The sequence below is a fragment of the Pristiophorus japonicus genome, chromosome 1 (genome assembly GCF_044704955.1).
Source record: "Pristiophorus japonicus isolate sPriJap1 chromosome 1, sPriJap1.hap1, whole genome shotgun sequence".
Classification (NCBI taxonomy): Eukaryota; Metazoa; Chordata; class Chondrichthyes; family Pristiophoridae; genus Pristiophorus; species Pristiophorus japonicus.
The window spans coordinates 242959318-242978433 of record NC_091977.1 but is presented as its reverse complement, the minus strand read 5'-3'; the positions used below and the strand labels follow the sequence as shown (position 1 = coordinate 242978433).

Sequence of the window (19116 nt, the reverse complement as noted above, 5' to 3'; positions counted from 1 at the left end):
TTTGACTGATCGGGAGTGGCTGGAAGCGGTAGGTCATGTGATGAACGCTCCAGGAATACGTCCAATCGGAGTTGGCGACCCTGGAATGGGAGAAAACAAAAAAATATTTTATACAAACAAATGGGGTGGAATCACATTGGCCGATAATGCCATGCAAACAATTAACAGACAAAGGACTTGCATATGGAAGTGTTAAACATTTCACTGCACGAGTGTGAAATGATCAAGAATGTCACACATTGTAAAGCAAGCAGTGCCAAGCATATATTGACTGGATGGCATACATCTGACATACTATGTATACCCCTGTGAAAGATATTGCTTCAAAAGCAGTCCATTAAGCTAACTATGACAGGCTACAAAAACAATATTGTTTATTTTTGTAGCGTCTTTACATAGAATATACAGCACAGAAACAGATTATTTGGCCCAACTTTCTGTGCTGGAATGATGCAGTAAAACATTCCAAACCGCTTCACAGGAGCATTATCAAACAGAATTTGGCATCGAGCCATGTAAGGAGATATTAGGGCAGAATCGGGAAAGCGGGTTGTGTAGAGGACACAGAGAGACTGCAAAGAGATTTAGATAGGTTAAGCGAATGGACTAAGGTTTGGCAGGTGGAATACAATGTCGGAAAATGTGAGGTCATCCACCTTGGAAAAAAAAACAGTAAAAGGGGATATTATTTGAATGGGGAGAAATTACAACATGCTGCGGTGCAGAGGGACCTGGGGGTCCTTGTGCATGAAACTCTTTGTGCATGAATCCCAAAAAGTTAGTTTGCAGGTGCACCAGATAATCAGGAAGGCGAATGGAATGTTGGCCTTCATTGCGAGAGGGATGTAGTACAAAAGCAGGGAGGTCCTGCTGCAACTGTACAGGGTATTGGTGAGGCCGCACCTGGAGTAGTGCGTGTAGTTTTGGTCACCTCACTTAAGGAAGGATATACTAGCTTTGAAGGGGGTACAGAAACGAATCACTAGGCTGATTCCCGAGATGAGGGGGTTACCTTATGATAATAGATTGAGTAAACTGGGTCTTTACTCGTTGGAGTTCAGAAGGATGAGAGGTGATCTTATAGAAACATTTAAAATAATGAAAGGGATAGACAAGATAGAGGCAGCGAGATTGTTTCCACTGGTCGGGGATACTAGAACTAGGGGGCACAGCCTCAAAATACGGGGGAGCCAATTTAAAACCGAGTTGAGAAGTAATTTCTTCTCCCAAAGGATTGTGAATCTGTGAAATTCTCTGCCCAAGGAAGCAGTTGAGGCGAGCTCATTGAATGTATTCAAATCACAGATAGATAGATTTTTAACCAATAAGGGAATTAAGGGTTACGGGGAGAGGGCGGGTAAGTGGAGCTGAGTCCACGGCCAGATCAGCCATGATCTTGTTGAATGGCGGAGCAGGCTCGAGGGGCTAGATGGCCTACTCCTGTTCCTAATTCTTATGTTCTTATGTTCTTAACGAATGTCTTAAAGGAAGAGAGCGAGGAGGTAGAAAGGTGAAGAGGTTTTGGGAGGGGATTCCAGAGCATAGTGCACAGACAGCTGAAGCACAGCCATCAATGGTGGAGTGATTAAAATCCTCCAAGAGGTGAGAATTGGAGGAGTATAGAGATCTTGGAGGGTTGTGAGGCTGGAGGAGAACATAGAGAAACGAAGGGGGTGAAGCCATGGAGGGATTTGAAAACATGGATGAGAATTTTTATATCAAGGCATTGCCAGACCGGGAGCCAATATACGTCACAATTAATAGTACATATTCTTTCTGATAATCACAAACTAAGTAATGTGATAATTGATTATAAAAATTATCCTTCACATTTTAGTGTTCATTGGATCTGAATTGGAATTGTAATTGTAATGTCATGGGCAAGTTTATTATATCCATTTCAGTGCTACTTGACTGATGAAAGAAATGTTCTCCTAATATTAATTGACTTGTTTTTTCTTACCTCTGATAACTCATTGTTAAATATATTTACTGTAGTAAGTGGCAACTTATATTTCTATAGCGCCTTTCAAGTAACAAAATATCCCAAGGTGCATTTGCCACCAGTCGATGCAGGCAGGTGGCGGGGTGTGACTCCCCCTGCATTTGTTGTACCTTCTTCAGGAGGCAGCCTGGCTCTGCTCATCAGTACCTCCCCATATCCATGGCTGAGTGGAGAACTCTCTGCATGACGATTCACAATAACTTGTAACAATGTGTAAGGTGCACCACCACCATCATATATTTCTATGCAAGTCTGTTCCATTACATGGATAAAAATACGGCAAGACACTTTATATATGCTTTAAGTAAATCCATGCTCCTGATCTGTAGATAAAGCCTGTTGTGCACTTTACATTATGCACTGGAATTACCTACACCATTATCTTCCAACATGTGGAGTCAGTGTCATTTTAGGGTCCAGTCATGGTGCTTCAGGCATCATAATTGTGGAGCAGACTTGACAGACCTGCCCATCATTTTATGTATAATTATGCACAGTACTGCAAGCTCTGCTTGATGAATTGCTCATTGCATTGGTGGTACTCACAAAGCAGCAGACTGGCCACTCACAAGCTACCTCCCCCTCATTTATTTATGACTCTTGATAGACCTGTGGCTCCATGCTCAGAAGTGTCACATCCACAGAGCAAGGTGAATGGCTCTTATTCACATAGGAGGATTTGAAGTGTTTCTTTCTCTTCAAGTGCTTTGGCTTCCACTCAGTCAATACCAACAGAAGCATATAGGAACAGGAATAGGCCATTCAGCCCCTTGAGCCTGTTCTGTCATTAAATTAGATCATGGTTGATCTGTACCTTAACTCCATCTACCCGCCTTGGTTCCATAAACCATAATACCCTTGCCTTACAAAAATCTAGCAATCTCAGTTTTGACATTTTAAATTGACCCCCCAGCCTCAACAGCATTTTGGGGGCAGAGAGTCCCAGATTTCAACTACCCTTTGTGTGGAAAATGCTTCCTGACATTACCCCTAAATGGCCTAACTCTAATTTTAAAGTAATGCCCCTTTGTTCTGGAATCCTCCACCAGAGGAAATAATTTCTTTTGATGTATCCTATCAAACTCCTTTAATCATCTTAAACACCTCAATTAGATCACCCCTTAATCTTCTATACTATGGAGTGAATTAGAAGTGCAGACCCAGGTCCGATCACTCCGTGGTGTCATGTCCTTCAGCATCTGTGAGAATGGCCCTCGAGTAAGACACAATTCGGAATGACACCACTCAACAAAAAGCAAGTGACTAATATTCATCTGTATAATTGAGGACTGCTGCCATAAAAATTAATGGTGGAACTCTTTAAGCACTTCTAAACTGATCTATTAATGTAAATGTAAAAACATTAAATATGTTCTAAAATAAACTGTAACCAACCTCAGCATACTTTAATTAAATCCATCCTCCTGATAAGTATATGAATGCTGCTGCACACTTAATTGCCATGTACTGGAATTACCTGCACGATTATCCTCCAACATGTGGAGCAAGAGAAAGCCTGGACTCCCAAAAATCCACAATCAGTATGTCAACCTACATTCTAAAAATAATACTGATCCCAGTATATTGTAAGTCAGTTCCTTGGGACATGACACATTGCACAACACAAAATTACCTCTCTCATTTAACAGGATTTTGTCACTGAAGCGTATTTCATGTGCAAAATGATTGACACCACGGTGGAGGCACTGTTGACTGTTGCTATCAGTAATTAACTTTTTTTGTGGATTTTTTTATTGATTGACAATTAACAAAATTTAAAAAACATGGCTAGTTTATGTAAAATGTGCTTTGTATTATTTACATGGGAAGCAGAGAATGAGCGCAAGGCTGAAAATTAGAGACTTGAGCACAAAGAACAAAATTTGAGTAATTTTGTACCTGCTTTTTAAATTCAGAGTTGGGATTAGAGCCTTGAAATCATGTCTATATATTCATTTTGTTTGTAATATATATGCTGTCAGGGTTTGAGAATGGTTTTATTCTGTTTACCTCCCTTCTATTACCTTCAGGGGGCATCACAGAAGATGCTGATGACCCTGGTGCTCTCTGGATAATCTATTTGTTCACAAGTAACAATTGGTCATTGAGTCAGAATCGATAGCTGATTCTTGAGAGATAATAGCCTTCATCAAGCTCAACGTTTTACATGCACCTGCAGCCATTAGTTATGATGGGATTTGATAGTGTAGACATCGGGGAGATGTTTCCACTTGTGGGGGAGTCCAAAACTAGGGATCATCAATATAAGATAGTGACTAATAAATCCAATAAGGAATTCAGGAAAAATGACTTTAGTGGTAAGAATGTGAAACACGCTACCAGATGGAGTAGTTGAGGAGAATAGCTTTTAAGATGAAGCTCGACAAGTACATGAGGTAGAAAGAAATAAAAGATTATGCTGATAGGATTAGATGAAGTAGAGTTGGAGGAAGCTCGAGTGGAGCCTAAACACTGAAACAGACCAGTTGGGATGAATGGAATGCGCTGTAAATTCTATGGAAATGCTTCTTTCTTGTTGGGGTGTTTTTGGCAGGGGAACGACGACGACGATAACGACGAGGACGGGAATAGCAACAATGCTGGTTCAACACATTCTCTAACTACAGATTGTAACTTTCAAAAGATCACAGTGTTGCAATGACTGCAACTAATTCTTTAGCCAAAGTTGTTGCACCACTTTGCAGAGGAGCTCATCCCTGCCACGTGGAACATTGGTCGGGAAGCGAACCGATAGATTAGCAATTTAATTTTTTCAATTTTTAATTTGTGAACTCCAAGGGATCCACCAGGAAATATTTGATTTGGAGAAGCTGTGAACTGATATGCCACAGGCACAGAGGGGAAGCGGTGTGCGTACGTAGATGGGTTAACACCAGGGGATACTCAACGTTATCAGCGACCTTTCCATAGCAACACCATCAATACACAAATTTAAAAGGCGAGATAGTACCACTTTTTACCCCTACCTTTTAATAAATGTCAGAGATATACAAAGCAGCTTGTTGGATCAAAGTCAACATTTTTGTATATTTAAATCAGCAGCTGCTGCTATGATTGTTGCTATGGCAACGATTAACCACAATAGGGAACATGTCACAAGATTCAAATATATATATATTTATTGTTTTTAAACTCTCCAGGGGGATAAAAAGTCAACACAGATTTCTGTAGTGCAATTTTTTTTCTTCACATACATTGACAGCTTTGCAGGTAATGTCACAAGGAACCAAAATGCCAGCATGGTACCTGCTTGGAATATCAGAGTTTAAAGAAGCTGGGATTGTACTCGACTCAGAAAGCACTTTGTGAGAAGGCTTGTTTGGTGTTATTTCCTTTCACCGACACCCTACTCCTGCCCCTAGCTCTTTCGTCTTCCGAGGTTTAACAGACTTCTGTTAATCTGACTGACAGGGGGAAACATTTGAATGGTAAATAGATTCCCGACCAAAAGCTGCACTTTGCCATCTAAAAAGAGATTCTTCTGTGTAATAATCTGACGGCCCGATGCACAATCTGGCGCAGAGGGCAAGATAAATAAAACAGTAGATATCAGGTGCTGTAAAAAAAATTCTATAATCTCAAGTTCAAGGAACGGGTTGGAAAAAAGAGAGGCTGCCCCTTGTTATAATTTAACAAGTATAAGCCCACGCCGGCAGTGCTCAGATGCTGGTGAATCTCTCGTAGAAGAGAGTGCCAGATGGAATGAGCAGTGAGCGCAGTGTTTTAAAGTAAGTAGAAATCTTGCACTCCAAATAATGCTGATGATCAAAGAAGGGATTAACTGCATGATATCAGTAACACGGAGATTTATTCTTCAACTCTCTGTTTTTGGCTAGAACAAATAGAAGATGGTGTCCACTCTGAGAATACTGAACAACACATGGCTCAAGAATGGTCTCAATTTGCAATGGTATGTATCTGTATTTCGTTCTGTTATTGCTACGCCGTGGTCTTTCACTATATTAACCGTTCATATACATATGTGTGTTTTCCGAGATGCAAGTGCATACTGCCTGCGGAATCTGAAATAGTATGTGGTATTTAGTACATCGAATAAAGGGGGGGGGGGGGAGCTGGTGGAGTGCACATTTTAAAAATGAACCAGTTAAGGTCCCTGAGGGCTCAATTGGTAACTGTACAGCATAATTAGTAATTGAGTCAAACAGACCAGAAAGGTCCTAGGTTTAATTCTTACATTGCGCTGAATTAACTAATCTGAGTTGGAGTGGCTGTCACTTGCACTGACTAGGGTGAGGGGAATGAGGGGCGGGGGGGATCAGCTGGTCATCATTGCTATCCAGTGACTCCGGCAGGAGAGTGTGCCTATGTGAATGTCAAATTAGGTCAGTTCGCCCCTGTGCTGTGATGTGTTCATGGGCAATGAGCTTTCCAACGGTTCCCGCCGAGGCTTATACGTGAAATTGATCACTTAGGTGAGGTAGCAGAGCATGCCCAGTGCCATATCCCAACACTCTGAGGGGAGTAAAGTGGAGGAAAGGAAACAAAAGTTAACCTGCTGGAAATGATTGGGGTTTTGAGCATTCTTCTTTAAACATAGCACGGTGGAGTTGATCCTCAACGAGCTGATGAAGTTAGGGAAGGCTAAATTAACATCAGTGGTTAGAGCTGTTACCCTCATATTTCAGCAATCGTACATTTAATTGATGCAGCTCTATCTCTCGCAGTAAGGTGCCTCAATGATGTCATGAGACTTTGGCGTTTAAACATTTTTACATCAACAAAGGGGGGGGGGGGTGGCGCGAAATAAGAAAAAAAAATCAATTGTTTCTTTTCTAATTTATCTTTTTTTAAATAATTTTATTTCTAAAATATCAGTTATTTCCGTTCTTCAGGTTGTCTGGACTTCTAGCTCTGTTGCAGTTCATCATTATTGCACAATCAATATTTTCTATTTCGATGGTGTTCTATCAGCAACGTTACAAATGAAACAGGCAATTTAATAACTCTCCAAATAATCACTGCACAGAGCACCCCGATGTATTTTGGACACCAATGCTTATTAGTGCTGGAAAGGCAGCGAGGGAGTGTTTAAACATCTATAACAGATCTGATATCGGTCTTTGCCAAGCTAATTAGATGAATGGGTTAGAAAGCAATAATAATACCAAGAGTTTTGAATGCTGTCATACACTGAGGGATTCAATAAACAATGCTGTGTTTGCTATATTGTATTTGTGCCTTTCATGTCCTCCTGCAGATCAATGTTGCTGATAAATAACAGCGTTATATATTTAAGTGTTCGCTCAAGTTATTTTTCTCCGCTTCAGCATTTTGGGCCCTTCCCATGGGGTAGCCCTCACTTCCCATGATTCAGAGTGTGCCTTGATCTGCCCGGTATCTGGGTAATTTGTAGTGTGATCAAAGAGAAAATAGTCTTCACAATATCGCCCTGATTTATCAGAATATGCATGATGCTACCCTTGTGATGTGAGCAATCACATGATACCAAAGGCAAAAATCAAACCAAAGGTTCAATACTCAGGCGTTTTGAGGTAAGGTTGCAGCATTAAACCACTCCTATATAACTAGCTGTTTGAAATATACATGTGTATTATGCTGTTCTTGGGAATGTTTGCATTGGATTTGGAACTCAATTTGACATGGCAAGTACCAAGGGCACTGACATCCACTGGAGTTGATGTCTCATGTTGTTTCCATTGCAATACTGATACATCCAATGTTATCACTGCAGGTTTAATGGATGATGGATAAGCTACAATTGATTAATGAGAAATAATTTGTTTGGTATATATTAGAAAAGAGTCATCTAAACAAGAGCTTTACATGATATAACTGAGCATGAAGGCAAATCTCAAGTAGTTTCTAACTTACCCCTGAATCCTGAGGTGAATTATAATATATATGGACAATGTTGTTATAGTGAGATATATACTGGTGATTTTATATTAACTATACAGTACATATCATCATCTAACAGCAATGCCTGCATTTTTCATATTACAAAGCATTGTCATTATATACCAAATTCTAACAGAACATTGCCAATATACATCACATTCTAATGACTTTGCAGTATATATCACACTATAATAACAATGCCAATGTATATAACAGTCTAGAAACATTGGTGATACATATTTAGCCATAATTTGCTGTCAAGGTAATGGTAAAGCTAGTGGCGCTTGCCTTTATTTAGACAGAAAATGGTATAGCAACTTCAGGTGAAAGCAGATGCAAGGTTTCAGTGGAAATCAGAAAGTTGCAGTCTGAGATGTGCTGCTTCTACATTACCATGAAAACGGCATCTTGCTGTCTCCCTCACGATTGAATAGCATTGTGCAGCATGAAGTTGCTTTATTTGTGCACTAGATATGAACTAAACTCACTGCAGAAAGTTAAATCTTGTCCATTTCAGTCTAAGTACCCTTTTATTGATATGCTAAGCATTAATTAGAAACAGAAATATAGAAACATAAAAAATGGACTGCCAGTCAAGCTCTCTGGCACTGAAAATTAACTTTTACAAGTGTGGAGTCTCATTCCTTCAGGTTTTAATTGTTGTTTGAGATTTTAAAAATGTAAAGACTTTTTTTACTTTTCCTTTCTGTCTCTTCTTTCTCTCTCTCTCATAATCCAATCTTTCTTTCCCTCTCTTTAATTTCTCTTTCTGTACCTGATGTGACATTGAATTCACCCACTCTAACTTACACTTCCTTCTCAGTCCATGCGCTGTTAATTTCCCAATCCTTAAATCTGATTGGTTAAGGAGATACACCATTGCTTTCCTTGTTCACTGAGGTCCAGATACCCTGTTTCCGTTGCTACAACGTTATCAGCTCACACTTTCAGCAACTTGCTTGCAAAGAAAATGTACAAACCTAAATGTGCAAGGGCAAGTCTAACATTGCCATTGTATATCACATTCAAATAGTATTTGTAATATTTCAATAGTACTGCCAGTGTGCATACACTTTAAAAGTACTTAATTGGCTGTAAAGCGCTTTGGAACATCTTGAGGTTGTCAAAGGCGCTATACACATGCAAATCTTTCTTTTATTACACACTAATAAGATTGCAAGCATATACCATATTTGATTAACATTGTCAATATTTATCACATTCTACTTATGGTGGGAGCATATATCACAATCTAATAGCATTGCCAGAATATATTGTCCTGTGATAGTACTTTCAGTGTATATTGGATTCTAATAGAATTGCCAGCTTACATCAAACTCGAATAGCGTTGCCAGCATAAGTCTAACAGCATTGCCAGTACGCATTACATTCCAGCAACTTTGCCAGTACATATCAGGCTCTAAGAGCATTGCCAGTAGCTATTAAAATCTAATAAAATTGGCAATATATATCGCAACCTAAGAATGTTGCACATATACATCCCGAACTTAAAACCGACAGCATATAACACATTTTAATGCCATTCCCCATTTAAGTCGCATACAAGTAGATACATTAATCTAACAACATTATACATACATTTTACAGTCTAAGTCCTTTTCGCTAAAAACAGAATCGGTTTCGCTATCAAGAACGAGCTGGTCGACCGCCTCAGAGACTCCCTCTGCGGGATTAGCAAACGTCACATGACTCTCCGACTCATCCTATCCCGGAACCAGTGCACCACAGACATCAGTGCGTAGACCCCAACACTCGATGCAACAGATGAGATCAAAGAGGGTTTTTACTCCAGCCTCAAAAAATTCCTGTCCCTACGGACGACAAACAGACTCCAGTGGTACCCTGCTCCTGACAAAATGCCTAAAACACGACCTTGTCTTCACTAACACCTTGTTCCGCCAGAGGGACAAGTACAAGGCATCATGGCAACACCCTCGCTCCAAACACTGGCACATGCTCGACTATGTCATCGTTCGAGCCAGGGATCACAAGGATTTGCACATCACCCACGCCATGACAGGAGCTGATGACTGCTGAACGGACCACTGCCTAATCTGTTCCATCAGCGACATCAATATAGCCCCAAAGTGGCGACGGTAGCAGAAGCAGTGCCACAAAAAAGAATCAACGCCGTTGCGCTCAAAGACCCAGCTAAGAGAGCCTTATACAGCCAATGCCTCACCGCTAACAGATTACTCCGAGATGCAGAATGCCCAGAACGCTTGATCTGCCCTCCAGGCCATCATAACCAGTGCCTATGAAGAGACGCTCGGTCACTCAACCAGGAAACACCAGGACTGGGTTGATGAGAATGACCAGGAGATCCAAGAGCTAATAACTCACAAGTGCTGGGCATTTCTGAACATAAAACAACAACCCAACTCGAGAACAGCAAAGCAGCATTACAGACGGCTTAAGGCTGAGGTCCAATAAAAAACCCGTGACCTAAAGAATAGATGGTGGGTGGAGAAAGCACAGGAGATTCAGCAGCTGGCCGTCAGCCATGATGTGCATGGATTCTTCACTGCAGTCAAGGCCACCTACGGCCCAAGCACTTAAGGCCCCACCCCACTGCTGGCCAAGAATGGGGAGACATTCATCAACGACACCAAGGCAGTTAGGACCCACTGGAAGGAGCACTTTGAAGATCTCCTTAACTGAGACTCTGTCTTTGACTTGAGCGTTCTCAACTCCATCCCACAGCATGCTACCCGCCACCATTTCAGCAAATCCCCAGCCCTGCACGAGGTAGAAAAGGCCATCCGCCAGCTTAAGAACAACAAGGCAATGGGAGCGGATGGAATCCCCACTGAGACACTCAAGTATGGTGGAGAGGCACTATTGGCAGGAATGCATGACCTCATCTATCTCATCTGGCAGGAGGAAAGCATGGCGGGAGATCTCAGAGATGCAGTAATCGTGACCATCTTTAAAAGAGGGGACAACTCCAACTGCGGCAACTACAGAGGAATCTCCCTGTTATCAGCCACTGGGAAAGTTGTCGCTAGAATCCTCCTCAACTGTCTTCTCCCTGTGGCCGAGAAGCTCCTCCCTGAGTCACAGTGCAAATTTCGTCCACTATGGGGTACAATAGACATGATCTTTACGGCACGACAGCTACAAGAAAATGCAGGGAACAGCACCAACCCTTGTACATGGCCTTACAAAGGCCTTTGACACTATCAACCGTGAGGGACTATGGACCATCCTCCTCCATTTCGGCTGACCCCAAAAGTTTGTCACCATCCTCTGCCTGCTCCACGATGACACGCAAGCCGTGATCCTGACCAACGGATCCATCACAGACCCAATCCACATCTGGACCGGGGTCAAGCAGGGCTGCGTCATCGCACCAACCTTCTTCTCGATCTTCCTCATTGCAATGTTCCACCTCTCACTCAACAAGTTCACTGCTGGAGTGGAACGAAACTACAGAACCAGTGGGAACCTGTTCAAACTTCATCGCCTCCAGGCCAGATCCAAGACCTTCCCAACCTCTGTCTTCGAGCTACAGTACGTGGACGATGCTTGTGTCTGGGCACATTCAGAGACTGAACTCCAAGTCATAGTCACTGAGGCATACAAAAGCATGGGCCTTACACTAAACATCCGTATGACAAAGGTCCTCCACCAACCTGACCTCACCACACAGCATTGCCCCCCAGTAATCAAAATCCACGGTGTGGCCCTGGACAACATGGACCACTTTCCATACCTTGGGAGCCTATTATCAGCAAGGGCAGTCATCGATGACCAGGTTCAACACTGCTTCCAGTGCACCAGTGCAGCCTTCGGCCGCCTGAGGAAGAGAGTTTTCAAAGATCGGGCCCTCAAATCTGCCACCAAGCTTATGGTCTACAGTGATACCCGCCCTCCTGTAGAGCTCAGAGATGTGGACCATCGACAGTAGACACCTCAAATCGCTGGAGAAGTACCACCAACGATGTCTCTGCAAGATCCTGCAAATCCTCTGGGAGGACAGACGCACCAAAGTTAGCGTCCTCGCTCAGGCCAACATCCCTAGCATCGAAGCACTGACCAGCTCCATTGGGCAGGCCACATTATTCACATGCCTGACACAAGACTCCCAAAACAAGCACTCTACTCAGAACTCCTTCACGTCAAGCGTGCCCCAGGTGGGCAGAGGAAACATGTCAAGGACACCCTCAGAGCCTCCTTGATAAAATGCAACATTCCCACCGACACCTGGGAGTCCCTGGCCAAAGACCGCCCTAAGTGGAGGAAGTGCATCTGGGAGGATGCTGAGCACCTCGAGTCTTGTCGCCGAGAGCATGCAGAAAACAAATGCAGGCAGCGGAAGGAGCATGCGGCAAACCAGTCCCACTCACCCTTTTCTTCAATGACTGTCTGTCCCACCTGTGTCAGAGATTAATTCCCATATTGGACTGTTCAGTCACCGAATAACTCACTTTTAGAGCGGAAGCAAGTCTTCCTCGATTTCGTGGGATGCCTATGATGATGACATTTTACATTCCGAGTCCTTTGCTGGTGCATATTGCATTCCTGCTTGATCGGCTGACCAGCCACCACCTTAACATTCACTCGCTCCACCACCGGCACACTGTGGCTGCAGTGTGTATCATCTACAAGTTGCACTGCAGCAACTCACCAAGGCTTCTACGCAACCCATGACCTCTACCACCTAGAAGGACAAGGGTAGCAGGAGCATGGGAACACCGTTACCTCCAAGTTCCCCTCCAAGTTACACACCATCCTGACTTGGAAATATATCGCCGTTCCTTTATCGTCACTGGTCGAAATCCTGGAACTCCCTCCCTAACAACACTATGGGAGTACCTTCACCACACAGAGTGTCGCGGTTACATAAGAACATAAGAACATAAGAATTAGGAACAGGAGTAGGCCATCTAGCCCCTCGAGCCTGCTCCGCCATTCAACAAGATCATGGCTGATCTGGCTGTGGACTCAGCTCCACTTACCCGCCCGCTCCCCATAACCCTTAATTCCCTTATTGGTTAAAAATCTATCTATCTGTGATTTGAATACATTCAATGAGCTAGCCTCAACTGCATCCCTGGGCAGAGAATTCCACAGATTCACAACCCTCTGGGAGAAGAAATTCCTTCTCAACTCGGTTTTAAATTGACTCCCCCGTATTTTGAGGCTGTGCCCCCTAGTTCTAGTCTCCCCGACCAGTGGAAACAACATCTCTGCTTCTATTTTGTCTATCCCTTTCATTATTTTAAATGTTTCAATAAGATCCCCCCTCATCCTTCTGAACTCCAACGAGTAAAGACCCAGTCTACTCAATCTATCATCATAAGGTAACCCCCTCATCTCTGGAATAAGCCTAATGAATCGTCTCTGTACCCCCTCCAAAGCTAGTATATCCTTCCTTAAGTAAGGTGACCAAAACTGCACGCAGTACTCCAGGTGCGGCCTCACCAATACCCTATACAGTTGCAGCAGGACCTCCCTGCTTTTGTACTCCATCCCTCTCGCAATGAAGGCCAACATTCCATTCGCCTTCCTGATTACCTGCTGCACCTGCAAACTAACTTTTTGGGATTCATGCACAAGGAGCACGCGGTGTCCACCGGTACGCTCGCGGCCTTCCGCGAGAGGTGGGCACCGGAGGGACTGGAGTGCATCATCACGCCCGGCAACCAAATTTTAATTTGATTTTACGCTTTTTAAGTTTAATTTGTTTTAATTGCCGGTGCTTTTAGTGTCCCCCTCTCCTTTTATAGGGGGCACTGGAAAAAAGGAAAAATTTGATTTTAGTGCCCAAAAAAAACCCACAAAAAAAACCAAAAAAAAAAAAAAAAAAGGGCCTTGTAAATGTCTTGTGTGTGTCATCCAGGTCGGGTGGCACGGATACATGTTTTATGTTTTCGCAGGTAAACTCAAAAGAGTTTCATGCACAAGGACCCCCAGGTCCCTCTGCACCTCAGCATATTGTAATTTTCCCCATTCAAATAATATTCCCTTTTACTGTTTTTTTTTCCAAGGTGGATGACCTTACACTTTCCGACATTGTATTCCATCTGCCAAACCTTAGCCCATTCGTTTAACATTCGTTCAAGAAGGCGGCTCAGCACCATCTTTGAGGCCATTTAGGGATGGGCAATAAATGCTGTTCTTGCCAGCGACACCCAGTTCCCATGAGCAAATAAAAAAATCCCAGTAAAATATTACACTGTAATAGCTTGCTTATATATGTTACTTTCTACTAATATTGCTATCATATACAACTCTCTGATAACATTAGCATTAACATAGTCATTATATGCCACTCTCTATTAACATTCCCATTATATATCACGCTATATTAACATTGTAATTGTACACCATGTTCAAATAGTATATTTAACTAGTGCTGCCAGTGTGCCAAGCATTCTAATTGCATTACATGCTAATAAGACTGCAAGTAAAGACCACATTTTATTAACATTGTCAATATTTATCACATTCTACTCACAGTGGGAGTATATAACATAGCATTGCCAGAATATATTGCACTATGATATTATTGTTCAGTGTATATCGGATTCTAATAACATTACCAGCTTACAGGATACTCGAATAGTGTTACCAGCAGAACCCTAATAACATTGCCAGTATGCATTACATTCTAGCAACATTGCAAGTATACACATTTAATAAAATGATCAGCTTTTGTTACATTCCAATATCATTGCAAGTATTTATTAGTGCCAGTATATATATCACATTGGAATGGAATTGCCAGTCGATACCATATTTTTATAAACCTGCCAGTATATATCATGCTTGAATAATATTGCTGGTCTGTACTGGCTTAGCTGAGCTCACCTGGGGCAGTGTTAAGCAACATCCAGTTGCCCTTTATGCCTTGGACTCAGCAAATGAAACATCAACCAGGCTTCTGTCCGTGATGGTTATTACCTGCTTGAAAGTGCAGTTGACTGAGGAGAAAATCAGGCTGTGCTGTGATGCTCCTCACATATTAGGTATGGTTACCTGGCTGAGGTTCTGGAGGGAGTTTGTGGAAGTTTGTCCAGCATCTTCAGTAGAATTATTATTATTCATAGCGAGTTGTTATGATCTGGAAGGCACTGCCTAAAAGGGTGGTGGAAGCAGATTCAATAATAATTTTCTAAAAGCAAATTTGATAAATACTTGAAGAGGAAAAACTTGCCGGATAATGGGGAAAGAGCAGGAGAGTGGGACTAATTGGACAGCTGATTCAAAGAGCCAGCACAGGCGCAATGGGCCGAAATGAGGATGAGAATGGTGCTATATAAATGCAAGTTCTTCTTTGTTTTCCATGTGTACTGGAAGGAAAGGGTTAATTTTCTCTAGTTAAATGCACATAAAAGGCATGAGGTTCAGTCATATGGACCTGATCAAGATTATATTATTATAGGCTGGAATAGAGCTTTGCTATTTACTGAAGCACAGTTACTAAAGTACCAGGAATATGCATTGTGAGGATGATTTGCCTTGCATGGAGTGACTGAATGGCTGGTTCCACACCATGTGAAGTGCCTTCCTGTCCCCGCATTATAACGGAATACTTCTGTTTATCTTTTAACACTCCATCTGAACTTGGTAATGAAAGGAAGACGACAGGTTGCGACAAAGCCAGACATGTGATCAAAACATGTCCTGGACGAGAGAAACTTTGGATACAATAGTAGACCTGCATTATAATTTTAATATAAATGTTAATTCAAAGTGCACACCAAGTATCAATATGCATGGATTGTATTCTATGTGATAGTGTACCATTAATATGTGTATGATGCACATAATGAACTTCAGGAGACATGCCTATTAGACATACATGTTGGACAAACATGCACAGTGCCAAAAATTATCACCCTTGCTTTAAATAGGTTTTTCCTATTCTGAATCTAAACCCTTCAGTGCACTGTTATATGCTGTATCCTAACATGCATCTGTCATAATCAGTGTTTAACAGCATAGAAATGAGTGCACAGGTGGCATTCTGTCTTTTCACAGTACAATAATTCCACATAATTGCTATCAAGTTGTCTGCCTGTATAGTAAAATACATTATGGATGCAAAGTGCAGATGTGACATCTGCTTCGCCCGTTACCATTGCACTGGTGGGGAAAGGAATTGCTTCTGTCTGTGCAGGGAGGCTGATTTAACACATCTGAATATCTATGATTGACTGGCAGATGATATTTCATACTGAACCTGATGCCACACACACAATGAAAGGTGTTAATTGTGGCAGAGACTCGCATTGCTTGAAAAGTTGTTCTTGTTAACTTTGGATGCAAGCTTGTATTTCATTTGATAAAGTTATGTTTTTGTATGTGTATCGGGGGTTGGGGGGTTGGGGGGGCAGGTGAACTCTTTATTTATTAAGGTAAAGGAATTTTTTTTTTATTCGTTCATGGGATGTGGGCGTTGCTAGCAAAGCCCGCATTTATTGGCCATCCCTAATTGCCCTTGAGAAGGTGGTGGTGAGACGCCTTCTTGAACCACTGTAGTCCTTGTGGTGAAGGTACTCCCACAGTGTTGTTAGATAAGGAGTACCAGGATTTTGACCCAGCGACGATGAAGGAATGGCGATATAGTTCCAAGTCTGGATGCTGAGAGAATTAATATTTCTCCAATAAGTTCAGCAGTTGAGCTCGAATTTTTAAAAATGTATTCCTTTACGAGATGTGGGCATTGCTGGCAAGGCTGGCATTTATTGCCCATCCAGAATTGCCCTTGAGAAAGTGGTGGTGGTGAGCCGTCTTCTTGAACTGGTGAAGGTACTCCCACAGTGCTGACTTTGTTGTTTGGTACAGCTGAGTGACTCACTGGGCCATTTAAGAGGGCAGTTAAGAGTCAATCATATTGCTGTGGGTCAGGAGTCACATATAGGCCAGACTGGGTAAGGATGGCAGCTTTCCTTCCCTAAAGGACATTTGTGAACCAGTTGGGGTGTTCCAACAATCCGGCAGTTTCATGGTCACCGTTACTGATGCTAGCTTTTTTTAAAATTCCAGATTTATTTAATTAACTGAATTTAAATTCCCCAGCTGCCGTGGTGGGATTTGAACTCACCTCTCTGGATTATTAATCAGGCCTCTGCATTACTAGTCCAGTAATATATCCACTATGCTACCGTACCCTATAAAAGTGGTCTACAACTCCAAGCTCAGAAGAAGAACATCCCTTACTGCTCCACTGTTAACATTTCCATTTCCGAAACCAGTCATCTTCTCGTAACGCTTAAGTGACTCTGACAAATTTAGTGCCAATTAGTGCTGAATTGTGAGGTGATTTATGCTGTATAGTCAAGCTCAGTTAGTACCCTTGCAGCTGACAGAGAGAATTGACTTTCGTCATATACACGTCGTGCTGGATTTAAACGCAAGAAGAGAAACCGAGAGCTCAGGGTTAACTTTTTCAGCAAATGCCCTTTGTGTATGGTGGTCACTAGTTTTCACAAACCTTAATTAACAATGGAGTGTATACAATACTCTAATTATAATTCTGCCAAATTAATTACACTTCAGGATGAAATTACATTGCCATCCAAAATCTATTGTATGTATTTACAAAGTGGCACTCGTACCTACTCCGAAGCGGGGAGAGGAAAGTGAGAAGGCCTGATTCTACTTCACATTGATGTATTTCACCTATCACAGAAAGGAAGGAAGGAATCTTGCATCAGCGATGGCTTTTTTGAACCCCAAGGCTGAGGAATTGGTTTGCTCCAGCCTGCTTGTTTGAACTGGGCACAGGGAGCACTCTGCTCTCGAACAGGTTATATTTAGTGTCCATTTTTTAGAGAGTTCATTACTGACACTTGAATTGTCTGCATTCACCAGTGAAATCAAGAATTGATTTTCAATTACTTATTTTTGGTTAAAACTCCTCACCTTCCCTATAAGCAACAGGATCCCTCTCCCAAAAGAATGCAGAGAATGCAATCTCCCTCTCGTGCACCAGCGAATATGCATGCAAGCCTTTCCTGTTAGTCTGTAGGAAGTGTAAATGCGACTCTCCCCACTGATAACTGGGAGATTGGATGATCCTTGCTCCTTGGCACAAAAGTACAAAGGGGCACTGGAGGGCAGCATAGTGTTACAGTAGCATTGATATTTCCGGTGAACACATCTACAGGACAACATGTTAGAGCATCAAGGAAGCAGGACATAGATCTTTGATCTCTATCCCACTGATCTTCCCAATCTTATGCATGCTTATTAGGAGAGGAAGGCAACAAAATTTGAAGATATAGTTATTCCAAAGTTGCTGGGCAATCCTTCCAAACAATTGACAAAATTCACTGCCAGAGGCCTGTGAACAGCTAACCCCCCCATTTTCATAGCTAGAGGCTGTGTATGGACCGGAGTCACCATTGGGAGAATAGAAAGACACAAATACAAAAAACATTTTTTTTTAAGTTATTACATTGTGTATCAAAATGGAATCATCGAATCAGAGACAATTTTGTTAATAAAGAAAGACTTGAATTTCTATAGCACCTTTCACAATATCAGGATGCCCCAAAGTGCTTTGCAGCCAATTAAGTACTTTTATTTGAAGTGTAGTCACTGTTGTAATGTAGGAAACGCGGCAGCCAATTTGCACACTGCAAGCTCCTACAAACAGCAATGTGATAATGACTAGATAATCTGTTCTTTTTAATGATGTTGATTGAGGGATAAATATTGGTCAGGAAACTCCTCTGCACTTCTTTAAAATAGTGTCATGGAATCCTTTACATCCACCTGTGTGGGCAGACAAGGCCTCGGTTTAATGTCTCATCTGAAAGGTGACATCTCCAACAACACAGCACTCCCTCAGTACCTCACTGGAGTGTTAGCCTAGATTTTTGTGCTCGAGTGTTGGAAGTGGGATTTGAGCCCACGACCTTCTGACTTGGAGAAAAAGAGTGCTACCCACTGAGCCACGGCTATCCACTCTAATCCCAATTCTTTGCCTTTCCTCATGATTTATTATATTCTCCATTTTTAAATATTTATCCAATTCCTTTTTAAACAATGTTATAGTCATTTAGCCACTTGTGGTAAAGCATTCAAAGTTCTAATAACATCTGTGTAAGGGACACCCACATTCCCACCCCCCCCTCTTCCCCTACCCTTATTCCCCTCCTGTGTCCATGACCTCTTGTTGATTTAACAATCAGTGGAAACAATATTTCACAATTTATCCCCTCAAAACCTTT

General features: G+C 42.1%; 1 protein-coding gene across 1 annotated transcript in view; it reads left to right on the top strand.

The window, feature by feature from the left end:
- Nucleotides 1–19116, top strand: part of lingo2 (leucine rich repeat and Ig domain containing 2) — a 903690-nt gene that overhangs the window by 386992 nt on the left and 497582 nt on the right. The window contains exon 2 of the mRNA XM_070871022.1: nt 5863–5936. The gene's annotated coding sequence lies outside the window, so the exon portion shown is untranslated. The remainder of the gene's footprint in view (nt 1–5862; nt 5937–19116) is intronic.